This window comes from Amia ocellicauda, chromosome 7 (genome assembly GCF_036373705.1).
Source record: "Amia ocellicauda isolate fAmiCal2 chromosome 7, fAmiCal2.hap1, whole genome shotgun sequence".
Lineage (NCBI taxonomy): Eukaryota > Metazoa > Chordata > Actinopteri > Amiiformes > Amiidae > Amia > Amia ocellicauda.
Genome location: NC_089856.1, coordinates 47,210,463 through 47,228,654, shown reverse-complemented (window position 1 = coordinate 47,228,654; position 18,192 = coordinate 47,210,463). Strand labels below are relative to the sequence as shown.

Genomic DNA, 18,192 nt, shown 5'->3' with positions numbered 1-18,192 from the left:
TATTATTATAATAATAATAATTATTACTATTGAACATGTACATGTCAGCACATATGTGTTGCCCTCCAAGCCTCTGAAGAAGCATGTGCCTGGAGGCAACTAAAAACTGTTCAACTTCAGTAACGCTGAAGTTCATGAGGAACTGAAAACTATCATCCTGCCTTCCCCTCTCTCTCAAAATACCCCAAAGTACAGGATATGTGCATTCCTAGAGTAAGGCAGCCAGAGATTGAGAGTGTTTGGATTCACTTTCCTTGCCTTATATAAGATGACCACTTCAAAATATACGTCGTTCCAGCAAGGGGTGTCTCCTAACCAGCTACAGGACTCTGAGGGAAAGCTAACTTCAGGTAAAGGATTTCCATTTTCATACTAATTTCTATGTAGGTATACATATGCAAAGAAAGTAAGACTGAATATGATAATGCAGGAATTTTTGAAGAAATGGAGGCATCGACTGAAATTACAGAAGACAGGATTGACATTTTTCCAGGAGGAAGAAGACAAGGGAGTTACACAAACAGTAGCCAAGGTACATTTTTCCCTGCTTTTCTCTGTAACACTGAGAGACATTTGGTTTACCAGCAACACAGCAGCCTGTGATTTGTGATCTGTGAATTTAATATTAGTTCCTGGGTCATAGAGGTGACCAAAGTGACAATAAATGTCTAGTTTGAGACTGGGATGATAGAAAATAATCATTTTCCAATTTCTGATTAGGGGTGATATTCCTTGTGTCAATTTGCTATGTTAACATCTGTTGTACTGAGGTAATGTAATGAAAAATGTAATGTTTTATTTTGTACCATTGGATGTTGGTTTTAAAAAAATGGATAATAAATGTAACATGAAGTTAATGTTTTATGACCGCGGATTTAAGTCTCTCTCTCAGGACAGATACATTAAGTCAAGACTGGTGAATAGCAATTACATCATTACAGAACTCACCCACTGAGTGGACTATTGCAATTAAAATTTCCAGGGTCTCAACTCATTTTGGTTGAGAGGTAGGGGTTAAAAGGGAATATAAAAATGTGGGGTTATAATCAGGAACCTCTCTCTGCTTTTCAGCTTTTAACCATCCCTCCCGAGTTCCTGTCATCTGTAAGACCAAGTCCTCTGTGGCTCTCACCATCTTGCTACTGACTGTGTGTCTCATTGGGACAGTGCTGCTATCAGTTGTAGTTAACAAATGTAAGTATCAAATGTATGGAAGTGAAGCATAATTCATGTATATGGACAGGATGTATTTTTCTATATATTATTAGCCTAATACAAAAGCAATCCAAATGAGAAATCAGCAACTCCCTTTCCTCCATTTTCCTGGTTAGTTTTCTCCAAGGTATCCCCTTTTCCCAAAATGCTTTGGGGAAGTGGAATTCTTCATTGTCCTACTGGGCAGTTTGATTTTGAATGGCCTGCTGCCCATTACTCTATTTATATGTGTCACACATATCATCTCTCTATGGGGAAGTTTTCATGAACCATTTTATATGACCATATACTAACTACCTTTAAAAGGGCCATGTATAGGACACAGTTTTGTTGTCTGATTACCAGAGACAGGAAGCAGAAAGTGTGCCCACCAGTTACACGTTGCACTGGGGGCTTTGGTGTGATTTACTTTCTGTTTCCTAGATTCAGCTTTGGCAGAAGAAATTCGGGAGCTGAGAAGATCTATCTCGACCTGGAAAGAGAACGGTATGGACTTGCATCTGAACACTGTTGAAGCGTCTGAGAACTTGAGAAGCAATAATACAAATGTGATTTTATGTCCTTCAAATGTATACACCTGAACATAATATGTACTTTAGATACTGGCCAGTCTCCATATTGTCGTGATTTAAGTCATTGTGAATGAACTCATGTTGTTTGCTGTTTGTGTTCAGATGCTCACGTCTCTTCCGGAATACAGAGGCTGGAATCAGACATCGCCCAGCTCAAAACACAAGGTCAGACATATTCCTGAATAATTTTATCATCAGCTAAATTAGCTCCCCCTATTTGTCTTCATGACTGAAAGAAAACAGGGACATGTTTCTTTAAGAAATGTTAATTTAAATGAACTAAAGTCAATTCCACACTCCTATTAAAAACATTGTGCCCAGTTACTCTGGTCCTTCTCAATCTATTATTTTTCATTCCAAGCATTTGCATCGAGGCATATCACACAGTAAATGAATAAATCATTTTGTGGTATTATGGCGGTCTTATTACTTTTCAGTTTCCGGGATGTCCCCTCAGGTGGGAGACTTGGAAACCCAGCTCAAAGCACAAGGTTGGTACTCTCCTTTAACATGATTGCACCCCACTGCACCGCGCACTTAATGAACTCACAATGAATGCACAGCAGAGTTGCATTATTTTTAAGCCATTTGCTTTACTTCTGTTTTAGGTTCCCGAGTAGAAGATCTGGAGTCCCAGCTAAATGCACATGGTTAGTGTTCATGTTAAAGTTTGATGTGAAACAGCGTACTGACATTACAGCTTGCCCTGTTGTTATGATGATGATGATGAGGATGAGGATGATGATTATTTTAAGATGCATTGTACATTCAAGGTAGTATATATTCACAACATTATAATATGGCATGACAACCAGACAAGCATTCAGGCACATGTCACTGTGAACAGACTCATTCTGTGACAGAAGCTAGTGTATAATTAACGCATTAGAAGACAACACCGAGTTTGAACAGGTTAGCCAGCTAAATTTCAGGATAACTTGCCATAAACTCGTGATTTTCCATTCTACAAAGCGAACTTAAAGTTGTCCATGTCCAGCATCTTAAACCTGCTCCCTGGCAGAGTTGAATGGATGTAATCTGCCCAATGACCTGAAAGCAGACACCCCCCCAACCACGGCCCCCAACAATGACGCACGTTCTCAGCAAATAGATGTTGAGAGTGATGTTAATAAGGCAAGCTTTTCGGTGAGAAACAATTCTTAGAGATTAAAGATACTTTAAATCATAAAGATTATTATTCATTTGAGCGTTACAGGTTAAAGAAAATAACGTATGCCTACCTTACTTGTAGTGAAGGTTGATTCGTCATTCTTATTCAGGGAAACCTCATTCCTCAGTTCTGTGCTCCTGTGGTGAGCTGTGACAGACTTTCCCAGTCGCTGTCACCATTACTCGTCCAAACTGATTTTGTTGTTGAAGCAAACATGACCAGCAGTATAATTTGTTAGTCACGTGCTACTGGAGTTTATGTCCCCCATACCAGGACAGCTGACACTGCCTTTGTTTCTTCCATCCATCCATCCATCCATTTTCTACACCGCTTTTCCTGGTGAGGGTTGCGTGGCAGCATACTAAGCAGGCCGGACCAGACCTCCCTTTCCCTAGTGACAGATTCCAGTTCCTCCTCGGGGATTCCCAGGCGTTCCCAGGCCAACCGGGAGATATAATCCCTCCAGTGTGTCCTGGGTCGGCCTCGGAGTCTCCACCCAGTGGGGCATGCTCGGTAAAGCTGCACAGGGAGCCTCCCAGGGGGCATCCTTACCAGATGCCCAAACCACCTCAACTGGCTCCTCTCGGTCCAGAGAAGTAGTGACTCAACTCCGAGGCTCTCCCAGATTACTGAGCTCCTCACCCTATCCCGAAGGGTGAGTTCAGCAACCCTGCAGAGAAACCTAATTTTCTGTCGCTTGTACCTGCGATCTCATCCTTTCGGTCATTACCTAACGTTCATGACCATAGGTGAGGATGGGGAGGTAGATTGACGTGTAAACCGTGAGCCTTGTCCGAGGACTCAGCTCCCGCTTCACCCCACATACCGATACAGTGCCTACAATACTGCAGCCGCTGCAGTGATCTGCCTGCCAATCTCATGCTCCCCCTTTCCATCACTTGTGAACAAAACCCAGAGGTACTTAAACTCCCCCCTAACCTGGAGCGGGCAATCCACTCTTTTCTGAGAGAGAACCATGGCCTCAGACTTGGAGGTGCTGATTCTCATCCCAACCGCTTCACACTCAGCAATGAAGTGCGTGTTGGAGATCACAGTTGGATGGGGCAAAAAGCAGAACATCATCTGCAAACAGCAGCGATGCCACCTCCAAGCCCCCAAACTGGATACTCTTCCTAGCTTGGCTGCGCCTTGATATTCTGTCCATGAAAATCACAAACAGGAGTGGGGACAAGACAAACCCTTGATGGAGTCCAACACCCACCTTGAACTTTTTCGACTTAACACCTAGAATACGGATGCAGCTCTCGCTTTGGGAATACAAGGACTGGATGGCACACATAAACGGCCCCGGCACCCCATACTCCCACAAGACATCCCGGGGAACACGGTCGTATGCCTTCTCCACAAAGCACATGTAGACTGGATTAGCATACTCCTATGCCCCCTCAAATATCTGTGAAAGGACAAAGAGCAGGTCCGTTGTTCCACGGAACGGACGGAATCCACTTTGTTCCTCCTGAACCCGAGGTTCAACTAACGGACGAAGTCTCCTCTCCAGCACTCTGGCATAGGCTTTACCAGGGAGGCTGGTAACACACCCTCTGGTCCCCTTTCTTGAAGATGGGGACCACCACCCCAGTTTGCCAATACAGAGGAACTGTACCCACCTTCCACGCAACATTGAAGAGGCACGTTAGCCACGCCTGTCCAGCGCTTTCAACATCTCCGGACAAATCTCGTCTGCCCCTGCAGCTTTACCGCTACGGAGGCCCTTGACCACTGCAGCAACCTCAGCTACAGCGATAGATCTGATCTCGCCAGAGCTATCCAGCACTGCCTCCTGCGAGGAGGGCGTGTCCACCGGGTTGAGGAGGTCCTCAAAGTGTTCCTTCAAACTCTCAATGATTAATGATACTTAAATGATTCGATATGCTATTAAGGACCGTATTGATTTAGTAAAAGTAGCATTTGTTTAACATATAGGCCTACTATTATAGCAGTTTCCTTCCACTATTCCAATGTATTCCCAGAGTTTGAGTTCAATGCCCAGCATTGCATAGAAACCTAAGAGACGGAACTGGAAAGGGGGCTGAGAACTTTTAAGCAGGAAGTCGATTAGGAAAATGTGGAAAATATGGCAGCGGGGAGTGCATATAAATGTAATGTAAATATATCTATCTAGGCAGTTGTAGATATTGTTATTTATTAAGGACATTATTTGTAATATGTATGCTCTATGGAGTTGCATACATAATACAAAAAATTATCTATAGTCATGATTTAAATATGTTATTAGAAAGTACAGCGAAAAAAAGTTTTGGCACCTATGAATTAATTACTGAAGCAGTATAAAACTAGGAGATTATATAAGCGATCAAATTATTTCCAAATTATTATTAATAAATCATATATTAAATATATTATTAAAAAGGAACGTGGAAGATGAACAGTGCAAATGCTAAATTACAATCTGACAAGAAAAGATTGTGTAGCTGAATGATGGTACTGAATTGTGTCCCATTTAACGCTTTTAGCTTCGCCCTGCAGCCTACATCCTAGGTCAGGACAACGTCATGTGAAGTGTACACTTGTCTAAGGGTGGAGGGAGCAAGTGTGCCATTTGGGACGATACCTCAGTGAGGCCAGTTGCCTCATGTAAGGTTTCTGGCCTCACATAAAATCAAGTGTTGTTCTGCTCTCTGGTGTTGTGCTGCGATTTTTATGAGCCTGTTTTCAATATTGTCACTACAGTGCTTATTGGGAAGTTACACAGAGAATATGGTCCGTTGCATATAATTTTTTGTATTTTCTTTCAAGGAATTAAAATAATATGCATTATAATATTATTATAATTTTATTTTAATGTTTTGGAAATCTTAGTGAAGACATGCCTCAGTTGCCTAATTGGATGATCTGCCTCTGTGTCTCCTCTGTCTCTGCCTTCTCTACCTTTACTGTGTCTCCTGCTCTCACCCAGGGCACCATCAAACAGCATGACAGTGCCCTGGTTTAGAGCAGGAGACACAGTAGGCAGATGAGCTTTTTTAAAGTCTAGATTGTAAAAGGTTTTCAAATCCACACTTATAAATTTAGTGAAAGGTCAGCATACAACATGACTGAGGACTAACTTACAGCAGGTAAGAAACTCTCACACATAACAGGTGGGTCAGCAAAGCTTGTCCAGACACAGAAGACAGATGCTTAGAGCTCCTTCTCAAACAGCCCTACCGCCCACCTCCTCCCACACCTGTGTAGAATCGACTGCTAAACAGCAGGCAACTGCTTTTGCCTGGTACGCAGAGCAAAGCCAAGGGCTGCCACGGGTGTTCACACTGTTGTTGTATCACTTTGCTAGGATCTCAGCTCTCCTCTCAGATGAAGAACATGGAGTCCCAGCTCATCAGTCAAGGTTGGTGTTCCTATTTAAAGCCATTACAGTGGGCAATTAAAATACGGTCAACAGACTCTTTTCAAGATCTTTGTGTTTCTTGATTTGGAATTGATTTGGCAGATTGTTGATTGGAATCTGGTTTCACATTCAGTGGGACATGCATATATATAGAGGACAAAGAAATTAAAACTGCACTCTGCCATGAATCAACCCTGGTCTACCATAGTAAGCCTTCAAAATATTTCCCATGGTATATGATGGTATTCCCACTGTCCAGTGCAGTAAAGCACAGTGAAGAGATATTGAATCCATAGGAAACCACAGTAAAAGGATGATAAAACCACAGTAAAGGTAGGGTAAAACTGAACCAATATGGTACACATACCAGGGTAAACGTGCTTAACTGTTTTCCCTCATTAGTTTTAAAATGAGAGCCAAAGACCCAAGAGGATTATTGTCACTGCTGTACATTAAACACATTCGGGATGCTAATGTGTATTTCTGCTTTTCAGATTCTAAGATCATTTTAAGATTAGGGAGCATGGAGTCCAGGATTCAGGAAGGTGAGCTGTCTAATGCCTAATTTGTTATCTCTCAATCCATGTCTAAAGACATGCAACATAATGCAATAATTCTTCTTTCAATGTTTTTATTGTCATTGTCACTGTTGTTGTGGTTGCACTTACACACCAGTACAAGGTCAACACAGTCACTATATATCTTTTCAGATTCTAATGCATTATCTGAGGTCAGGAGCCAACAAAACCAACTGAAAACACAAGGCAAGTTTCATGATTTGATAGTGTGTAGTCTGGTGGTCTAAGATGGTCTTGCAGGTGGTCCAAGGCTTCCGTTGTCAACATGTTTGTTTCAGTTGTGGCCGATCACTCTACAGTATATATTTCTGCTCCGTAAAGAGAACAAAGGAGAGCAAAGGAACATCATACTCGCAAAATCATTGACTCCCTTTATACTGGGGAATTTGAGGAGGAACATGAGGAGGAGATATATTCAGTCCCATGCAGTGACATCCACTGATAAACATTCTCCAAGAACATCAGTGATACGAGGACCCCAGAAGGACACAAATGGAAGTGAAGTGTGAGGGCTTTTAGGACTGGAAACAGGAGTTGGGCTGGGGGGGTACAAACTCACCAGTTGGTGAAGCAGATCCCTGTCTCCCTGGGATCCTTTCAGAAACAGCCTAATGAGATTCTCAGCTCATCAAGCCTTTGGCCCAGCAACTGAGTGAAGTGGGCCTGGTGTTTGTCATTGTTCTGATGCTGCAGTCCAGTTCTTTCTGTACGTACAGGTGAATGCACTTCCTGTAGCTTATATCTTTCCATATCCGCATTAGATTCCAGATTCGTTAGGACAGAAGACAGAATCCTCTGTCGAGCACAGAATCCAACGGCACTTACTGTAATTGTAATTTGCAAATGGCAGCTGGGTCTAATAATAGGGACGAGAATGCCATCTTTGGCCTTGCGCCTGTTTCCTTTAGGAGTAACGCTGCAGTAGGAATCCCTTTTCCTGGAGGGGCTCCTGTCTCTTAGTTTTGACTCGACTGTCACTCACTGAAGTGAACCCTGTATCCACTGAACTGAGTCAATTCAGCTTTGTTTCCAGGTGCACTGGCTGGGGACCCCCAGGGCCAGGGCTCCCCAGCTTGTGAGCTGAGCACCGTTGGGAAAATTGACCATTCTTTGTTCTTGCCTCTGAACATTTTCAAGAAGCTCTGTGTTTGGTTTTCAGATTCCCAGCTGCTATTAAGACTGGAGGGTTTAGAGGCCAAACTCCGAAACGGTGAGTCATCTGATATTTAAATGTCTTCCCTTGATGTTGTTGTTGTTATTATCATTGTTATTGTTGGTGATGTTATATTGACTATTCTTATTAAATCCAACCCTTTTTCCAACATTGTCAGTGATTAGGTCCAGGCTGTGTTTTAAGAATGCTTGTGCGTGGTTGGTTATGGTATGGACATTACTTGAGGAATTCATATTATCATGTTTATAAATGACCGTAGATGTAACCGTATTATGATGTGTGATTGTGTTTGTTATGTAAATGGATGAGTTTAATATGTTTCTCCTTTTTTCCCATTGTACTGTGCTATGAAAGCCTGCCCACCTGAATGGCGATTGTTCAATGGGAAATGCTATTACTTCTCCAAAGAGCAAAAGGACTGGAATGAAGCTAAAAACTACTGTGGACAACAACGCTCGCAGCTTCCCATTGTCAAGACTCAAGAGGAGATGGTAAGAACTCAGCTGCTGCTCTTACATTGCCAGTTTCGGCCATGACTGATTTTGTGCTTTGAGTGACACGTGTCAGTTGGAAAAGTTGAATTTCCACAGTGCTGGTGACATAGACACATACAAGTCATTATTAAGTTTGTCCAGATAGGCTTGCCATACTGCCCTGAGTACGGCACAGGCTGCTCTGAGGGGAGTCTTAAGTCTGAGGTAATTTGCACAGTACCTGCTTTCAGAATCATTATGTTTGAAAACATTGGAGTTTTACATGGTTGTTGTAATGACATTTATGACACTCATGAAGTGTATGAGAAGATCATGAACAGGTAACACTGTGTTGAGTGCAGAGGAGGATGAATGGGAGAGGAGTTATAAGACAATCTCACCTTAATGAATAGGGATGAACACTAATAATGGTATTTGAAGAGCATTGCAAGTGGATGTGACCCCAAGCCTGGCCAATATTTAGTAGTTTGAAAGGTATACACACAACCCTTCTTGTCAGACAAATCTAATGGATCTATTCATTGACTTTCATTATGACTGTTCTGTAAAGTATACTTATTTATGAAGGCTGTAATTTCCAAGTTCAACACTAACTCAGCCTAGAGGAAACTATAATAATCCCATGTGATTGAACTGAGCCCACACAGTGGAGCGGTAAACCCATTGCAGACTCGCTGATAAATCGGCAAAGTTTACTAGACCAAACTAAATTAATCAGTGTTTGACAAAAATCTGAAAAGATATCAGTGGTACAAGGGGGTCATTTCCAGGAAAGAATGTATGGGAGAGATGCTCTCCTGGCACTGTCCACACCTTAGGATCCACAGGATGATTAAATTAAAAGCAGCTGTAGACCCGTGGAGGCATCATTCAAAGTGTGGAGTCTTCTGCGGGCCACACTACACTGATTCAGATTCACAATGAGGTTTCTTGTCCCTTATATTTGCAGAAGTTTCTCCAAAGCCCTGTTGAGCGCTGGCTGGGGTTGAATGACCATGACCAGGAGCAAACCTGGAAGTGGCTGGATGAGAGTCCAGTGGAGAGCAGGTATAAGTACTCTGTATTCCCTTGTAGGTTTCTATGGAAAGGACTAAAGGGTTAATTCACTAACGCACACCTTGTGTTAATAACCACACCAATCATGAAAATCAGCATCTTTATTTTATAGAGCCTTTCTAGTCAGGACATCACAAATAACTCTACAATCAACACAATAGAGATAGTGACACCTTTCTATTCAAATACATACAAACAAAATATCCAGCAATAAAAAAAAAAAAAAAAAAAAAAAAAATATATATATATATATATATATAATGTCATCGATTTAGATTTAAGAAAATAACAACACAACAGTATGTTGTCTTTAATATGTGTATGGAGTTTATTCCATAATCTAGGGGTTAAGGGTAAGAATGCCTGATCTCAAGGCAGCAGGTTTGGTTCTCTGTGTGTTTAATACATTGGCATCTTGTCTGCGGAGACTGAGTGAGGAAATGTAGAAGTTGGTGCTGAACCATTAAGAGCTTTGACCCAATGAGACAGTTGTACATGGGTCAGATACAAAACATAACTGTTTTCTCTTCTTATTCAGCTTTTGGGGTCCTGGTCAACCTAACAACTATGATGGGAATGAAGACTGTGGGGAGATAAGAGGAGACAAACTGAACGATGACCTTTGCAGCAAAGCCCAGTATTTTATCTGCGAGAAGGCAGCTGAAAGCCCTTGAGCTTTACGTTCCCAAACCAGCCTGTGTCAGTGGTGTCCAACTCTATTCTTGCAGGACAGCTGAGCTTGCTGGTTTTCACTCCATCTGAGCTCTCAATCAAACCCTTAATTCCAGCCATGATGGTCTTAGTTCAGCCTTGTTCATAGTCTTCAGCTCCTAAACGGGTGGGGATTGGGTCGGGTAAACAGGTGACAACGACTAGGGCTGGAATGAAAACCAACAGGAAACAGACAGTCCACCGATTTCAGGGTTGGGAACCACTGCTCTATATGAAATCTCATTATTTTGAATCTTATAAAGACGTTCTTAGATTGATGGATTTTAGTTATGGGAATCGTACAGTGTAGTAGATTTTGTAACACCTCTTACCCTTGGCTAGTATATTATACTGGTTTGCTTTCAGTGGGCCCAGCATTTAATTGATTTAATTGTGCAGTGTGACATTATTTTGTGTGTGCAGTAGAAATAGCATTAACTTGTTAAGTAACGCAGTGTTAATTAATTAGTGTTATTCAAATTAATTTACAGACTGATGTAAAGTTTATTGCTTGATTACCACTAGAACGATATGTGAGCTTGACTGAACATAACCTAAAGGAGTAATACGCACCATGACTAATATAAAAAGGCACAGTGCACTTGAAGATAAAGTAGCCCTACAACTCAGTTAATATCCTGTGACATGTCAAGTACAAATCAGTAGAGGCGCTGTAGCTATTAAATACTAGCCTATGGGTAGCCTATGAGATTCACAAAAAAGACAAAATTATACTGTTACTGCCTTTTTGTTATTTGCAATATTTGGGGGGAATCCGATTAACCATTCCATTTAGTTTTTATTTAATCCCCTATCTTTGTAATAACTCCATTTCCACAATTGAAAGCTACAAAATATGACAATGTTGTTCATCATTCAACCCATGGCTAAATGTATTTTTTGTAATAGTATTTTAACCTCTTGTAATGTTGTGAATATGTACTATGATATACATCAGTTTAAGAAAAAGATTAAAGCAGTATAATCATAACAATCCTTTTTTGCCACATCTGAAGACTGGAACAACAGAGAGCTAACTAAATAACTTTATTGCAGCAAGGTGAACACAGACCAATACTGCTCTGTGACACACATTTGTAGAATTCAGATTTTGTCAAAACATTGTAAAGGCACGGTATTAATGTACATGTTTTTAATTGAATTCGAGAGAGAAAGAAAAAATATTCACTAATTAAATTCAGACAATTTTAAGTTTATTTCAAGTGAAGTGGAAACAAAAGATCAAAGCAAAATAATTGCACTTGAAATGAATTAAAATTCCAGAGATGGAATTTGGACTAAGCAAACCAAACTACTACAGCTACTACTGCTTCTACTACTACTACTACTACTACTACTACTAACTTAAATGTCATACATAGGGTTTTTGTCTGACCTGCACTAGTTTGAATTTGGCAAGCAAGGCATTTTTCCCACTCTATACAGAAAGAGCAGCGGTTGGATAGAGATTCGCATGGTGACAAAGGACTGGCCGATGGGAATGATGTAGCATTCAAATATGTATACAAGGGAGCACATGTTCAATCGGTATAAGCACTATGAATAGACTATAGTTAAAAATCAGGATAACTGAAATGGTCAGAACGGTGTTGAAGGCTTTTTTCTTGACGGGGTGCATTTCTTGGGCAGCCGGTCCAGCCCGCTTAAGAGCCCACAGTATGGAGAGGTTACAGAAGATCATCAATATGAAGGCACTGCAGAAGATGCTGGTTGTGAGGTAAAAACCCTGTTTACCTTGCAGGAAGGTCGTGTAGAAGGAGATGACCACAGTAATGACCCAAACAGCAGCTGAGCAGCCTGTATGCAAGTATGCAAGATCTTTGTAGCGCAAGAAACGGATCGGGTGAAGCACGGCTATGTAGCGGTCAAGGCAAACGCAGCAGAGGAACAATGGAGCTTCGATCTCGTTAAGCGCAAAGAAAAAAATCCCAGCTCTGAGGGTATATGGGTTGTTTGGGTGGAAACAGTGAACGACTGTCACTGGAGTGAACAGGCAAAACAGAATGTCCATGACCGCAAGGTTGCAGAAGAAGATGTCCGAAGTGGAGGACTCGGCCACCCTCCCCTGCAGCACCTGGCAGTGATGGACTCCATTATCATAAATAATACATAACCAGCAGTTCTGTCCTTGCAGATATTCCCGTACGTTGCCGTATTGTTGGTGGTGTTGAGGACAGACATTGAGCTGATGAGGAAGGGATCCATGGGTTGAAGCTCTTCAAGGCTTGTGCTGAGAGAGAGCTGGAGAGAACTATATTTATTTAGAAAACCACAGAAAATATTTTTGATTTCGTAGGAGGTTGGAAACTGTGAGCAGATTTTCTTCCAATGCCTTCCCATTTGTGAAGGTAAATTGTGTGACAAACCCAACATAATTAAATATTTGCATTCAGCACGTCTCTATCTCTATTTGTGTTTAATAAATATGGAACAATTATTTATGTTCAGTTTTCAAAAATGATTTCTCACAGATGTACTGGTGGTTTTATTTATATATTTGTTTGTTTATTTATTTATTTATTCCACCTGGCAGGCTCCAGATATGTATTTCTAGTTTCTGTGGGTCAGTGCTCTGCACACAACAGGTGTTGCAGACATGTGATTATTTCCATAAACAACGAAAACCATTTAAATATGCAAACGTCCTCCACAGTCATTTCCAAAAGGTACATTTTGATTTACAATTAATTACATTCCAATTGTATACTTTCCAGTCTGTGAAACCTGTATCATAATATTGCTTTACATTCCTCTCTCTCTCTCTCTCTCTCTCTGTCATTTTAAGATTAAACCCTTTCACTCCATTTGACAGCCCTGACTTGGCTTCACTATCTCTATCTTTGTCAACCATGAAAAAAAAACACTTTCATATCGTTATTATACTGAATATAAATTAATGAATCTTGTGCTCAACAATGTACACTTTATTGTTTTTGCATCATATTTGATTAATATCTTTAAGGGCTCCTGGTCAAAGACAAGGGATTTGTACTTGATTTTGGTCACAATGACTGCCACTATCATCATGATCAGGCTGATCACTTAACTGCAGTGTAAGCTTTGGAGAAGTTCAACATGGAAGAGAAGCTGGAATCTAGATCAGGAGAAAGAGAGGACTTGAGAAGAGGAAACCTCCTAGACCTGCAAACCCAACACTTACAGGTTATATGAATGGTTAGTCACTGTGAAGACCCCTGGGGAGCCACACACTATGCACTGATGGAACCATTCAGAGTATTCCAACCCTACTTCTCATAAGAGAAGGGGATGCATCTTGATAAAGTAGATTGGCACATAATTCACTGAAAATCAGAACATGTATTTATTCGTTTTAAGGAGTAATTACATTACAGAGATTCTGAATGCTCACCACGGGGCCTGGGCCTTTTAATGTTGCGGTAAGGTTGCTACACTGTGGCACCAGAGAATGTGGTTCAAGTCTCACAGTGCCAGAACCCCAAAGTATGTTATAATACATTACTTCTCCCTGTCCCCATCACAAGGCAGGCCGATTCCTGGACCTCATCTTCTCCAGAGACTCTCTCCATGACACCCCTGGACAACTCAGACCACCACTTCATCTCATTCTCCCTTTCCCTCCCCTCCCTCGCCACCCCACCCACTTCCACTGTCACCTTCCATCATAATAATCACTTCCTCTCCCGCTCCACCCTTGACCCGCCTCCCACCCCTTCCCGGATAAATCTCTCACTAACTCATCTTTCTTTTCTTCATTTTCACCTCTCTCTAACTCTGAACTCTCTTCTCTGCTCCGAGGCCACAAACCCATGACGTGTGCCCTGGACCCTCTCCCTACTTCCTCCTCCAAGCAACTGCTCCTGATCTACTCCCCTTAATCTCCTCACTCCTCTCTGTATGTTTCCCTAATGCATTCAAAGAAGCTTCTGTGATTCCATTACTAAAACATCCCACCCTTGACCCTACCTGTCCTGAGAATTACCGCCCTGTCTCCCTGCTCCCCTTCCTCTCGAAGACCCACAAGCAAGACGTTCACTGTCAACTCTGTGCTTTTCTTTCCCATCACTCTCTCCTCGAGCCTCTGCATTTGGGGTTCTGCACAGCTCACTCTACCGGGACTGCTCTCCTGGCAGTCACTGAATCTCTCAACTGTACTCAGCAAAGCCTCCCTCTCCTAAATCCTAATCCTCCTTGATCTGTCCACAGCCTTGGTCACCATTGATCACTCCATCCTGCTCTTCTGACCTCGGAATCTCTGGCACTGCTGTCGCCTTTTCTTCTCCTACCTCAATGACCGGACCTACCAAGTGACACGGCTTCGATCTTCATCCACACCTCAACCTCTCCTAAAAGGTGTACTCCAAGACTCCATCCTGGGCTCACTCCTGTTCTCATTTTACATATGCTCTCTGGGCCCCCTAATTATATCCCATGATTTATCCTACCATTTCTATGCAGATGATGCCCAGATCTTCCTGTATTTTTCCACTTCTGACCCCCTCATCCCCTCTCGCATCTATCTCTGCTGTCTCCTCCTGGATGCACTCACACCACCTCAAGCTAAATCTGATCTCCTATTCTTCCCCACCTACTCACCTTCTGCTGATCTCTCCATCTCAATTCCCTAAAAAACTATGACACTCAGCACATCACCATGCTGACACATACTTGCTATAACAACAACAACAACAACAACATACTTGTTTCCTGAGCAACATACACAGAATCCAATCCTTCCTCACCAACTACTGGACTCAGCTGCTCATCCAGTCACTGGTTCTCTCACACCTGGACTACTGCAGCTTCCTCCTGGATGGCCTGTTTGCATCTACTAAATGCTCTCTCCAGCTCATCCAGAACTCTATTGCTTTTCTTATGTTCTCTCTGCCCAGATTCACACATGCTACTTCACTGCTCCCTCTACAAGACATTGACCCTCACACCTACCATTGTCTGGAAGAGACAGTCCTCCTGCACCAGAAGTTTAACTTTCAAGATGAGGTTTGTTGTGCTCTATATTACATTATTGTCACTTAGCAGACACCCTTATCCAGGGCAACTTACATTTGTACATGTACCTTGCTCAAGGGTACAACAGTATTGCCCCATCCAGGATTTTAACGCACAACCTTCCAGTTTTGAGTCCAGAGTCCATGACCAGGAGCAAACATGGAAGTGGCTGGATGGGAGTCCAGTGGAGAACAGGTACAAGCACTCTGTATTCCCTTCTAGGTTTGTATGGAGAGAACTAATGAGGATTCATTCACTGAGCTTTGTGTTAATAACCACAACAATCATGAAAATCAGCATATTTATTTTACATTGAGCCTTTCTAGTCAGGACATCACAAATAACTCTACAATTAACACAATGGAACGAGAGACACCAATAACAATTTTAAAAAATCCACATTTAAAGACTGGAGCTGAAGCTGAGAGCTACAGCAGAGAGCTAACTAAATAGCATTGTGGCAACATTGCAATAAGATAAACAGAGATCAATACAATTTTGTGACACACACTTCAGAGACTTTTTTCAAACCATAGTAAAGGCATGTTATACATTTACATATATTTAACATTCCTGCCCCAGAGGGAAAAAAATATATATTCAAAAATAAAATTCAGAGAATTAAAAGTCTATTTCAATTAAAATGGAAAAAAATGTCAAAGTATTAAAATTGCACTTGGTATGAATTGAAATTCCACAAATGGACATTGGACTAAGCAAACCAAACTAGGGGGGTTTTGTCTGACACGCATATCCTAGTTTGAATTTGGCAAGCAAGGCATTTTTCTTGCGCTATACAGAAAGAGCAGGGGCTGGATACAGACTCTCATGGTAACTAAGGAGTGGCCGATGGGAATGATGTAGCACTCTAATATGTATCCAGGGAGAACGTCATCAATTGGGAAAAGCACTACGAGTAGACTATAGTTCAATATCAGGATAACAAAAATGGTCATAACGGTGTTGAAGGCTTTTTTCTTAATGGGGTGCATTTCTTGGGCACCAGGTCCAGCCCGCCTAAGAGCCCACAGTATGGAGAGGTTACAGAAAAGCATCAATATGAAGGTGCTGCAGAAGATTCCGGTTGTGATGTAAGAACCCTGTTTACCTGATTCGAAGATTAAGTAGAAGGATATGACCACAGCAATGACCCAAATGGCAGCTGAGCAGCCGGCTCTGTATGTGACATCTTTGTAGCGCAAGAAATGGACTGGGTGAAGCACGGCTACGTAGAGGTCAAGGCAAATGCAGCAGAGGAACAACGGACCCCCAGTCTCATTGAGAGCGAAGAAAAAACCCATAACCTTCTTGATGTACAGGTTGTTCACATGGAAAAAGGTAACAACAGTCACAGGAGTGATCAGGCAAAACAGAATGTCCATGACCACAAGGTTGCCAATGAGGATGTCCGAAGTGGAGGACTCAGCCACCCTCCCTCGCAGCACCTGCAGGCTCCTCAGGTTGGCTGGAAAACCCACGATGCCGCTGATGGACTGCACTATCATGAAGAACATGTAACCAGCAGTTCTGTCCTTGCAGATATTCCCGTACATTGCCGCATTGTTGGTGGTGTTGAGGACGGATGTTGAGTTGAGGAAAGGATCCATGACTGACCATCAGTCTGGAGGAACAAGGGGTTGATGGGTTGAAGCTCTTCAGAGCTTGTGCTGAGAGAGAGCTAGAGAGAACTATTGTTTATGTGTGTGTGTAATGAAATTGGTTCAAAATGTGTTTGTATATTTATTTAGAAAACCACAGAAAATGTTTTTTATGCTGTAGGAGGTTGGAAAATGCAAGCAGATTTTATTCCAATGCCTTCCCATTTGTTAAGGCAGCTTGTGTGACAAAACCGATATAATACAATATTTGCATTTAGCACATCTCTGTCTCTATCTATGTTTAATAAAGATTGAGCAGTGATTCATGTTCAGTTACCAAAAAGCATTCCTCACAGCACTGGTGGCTTTTATTTTACTATGTTTTATTTAAGTATTTGCTTGTTTATTTAGTTATTTAGTCCACCTGGCAGGCTCTAATTATGTATGTTTTGCTTCTGTTGGTCAGTGCTCTCCACTCAACAGGTGTTGCACACATGTGACTATTACCATAAACAAAGAAAACCACTTAAACATGCAAACTCCCTCCACAGTCATTTCTAAAATGTAAATTCTGATTCACAACTAAATATGTTCCAGTGATATTCTTTCCGGTCTGCGTGTCATATCTTCACCCCACACTTCAGTTCACCACCAGAGATGATCATCTTGTAAATTCTAACCCTGTCTCAAACATTACTCAACACCTTGTGCAATTGTTCAACATACATTCCTCAACACCATGTGCTATACAATCAACCATCTTGTCTCATTCGTCCAGCATTCCCCACCACTGTTAAGTATTGTTCACTTACCTGTAGCAGGTCTAAGCTTTCTAGTCCAGTGATTGTGTTTCCAGTTCGACCTTTGCTTTCTTACTTTTGACCACTGCATTTTGGATTACCCTCTTCGTGTAGTATGCCCAATCATCGACCCTCTGCCTGTCCTATAGACCTTGCCTTTTGGATCTCCTTGGACAGTGTTTCTAGGTATTGATCACGCTCCACTCTTGTGTTCCTCTTCCCTGGTGTTATGTTTAGAGTTTCACATGTTCTGTGAATGCGGAAGTTACGACAGTGGTGACGGCCAGAAAGGGTCAGCGGAGTTGTTCCGGTTGAGGTGTGTGAGTGCAGATACAACGTGTAACCTGATCTGCCTTGCAATAAATACTGTGTTTGCAACATACAATAATCTTGCGTTCTTATTAAACACAACATATGTCGACGAGGATGGCTGAGTTGTGTTT

At 41.9% G+C, this 18,192-nt stretch overlaps 2 long non-coding RNA genes across 2 annotated transcripts; both read left to right on the top strand.

Moving 5' to 3' along the window:
* The first annotated feature begins 1,078 nt into the window (after positions 1-1,078).
* LOC136753716 (uncharacterized) lies at positions 1,079-2,281 on the top strand. The gene is made up of 4 exons (XR_010817463.1): positions 1,079-1,194; positions 1,639-1,701; positions 1,890-1,952; positions 2,225-2,281. It is a non-coding gene; the product is annotated as an uncharacterized LOC136753716 (long non-coding RNA).
* A 5,782-nt stretch (positions 2,282-8,063) lies between these two features.
* Positions 8,064-12,608, top strand: LOC136753715 (uncharacterized). Its single transcript, XR_010817462.1, has 4 exons — positions 8,064-8,116; positions 8,435-8,571; positions 9,524-9,621; positions 10,169-12,608. It is a non-coding gene; the product is annotated as an uncharacterized LOC136753715 (long non-coding RNA).
* The last annotated feature ends 5,584 nt before the right edge of the window (positions 12,609-18,192 follow it).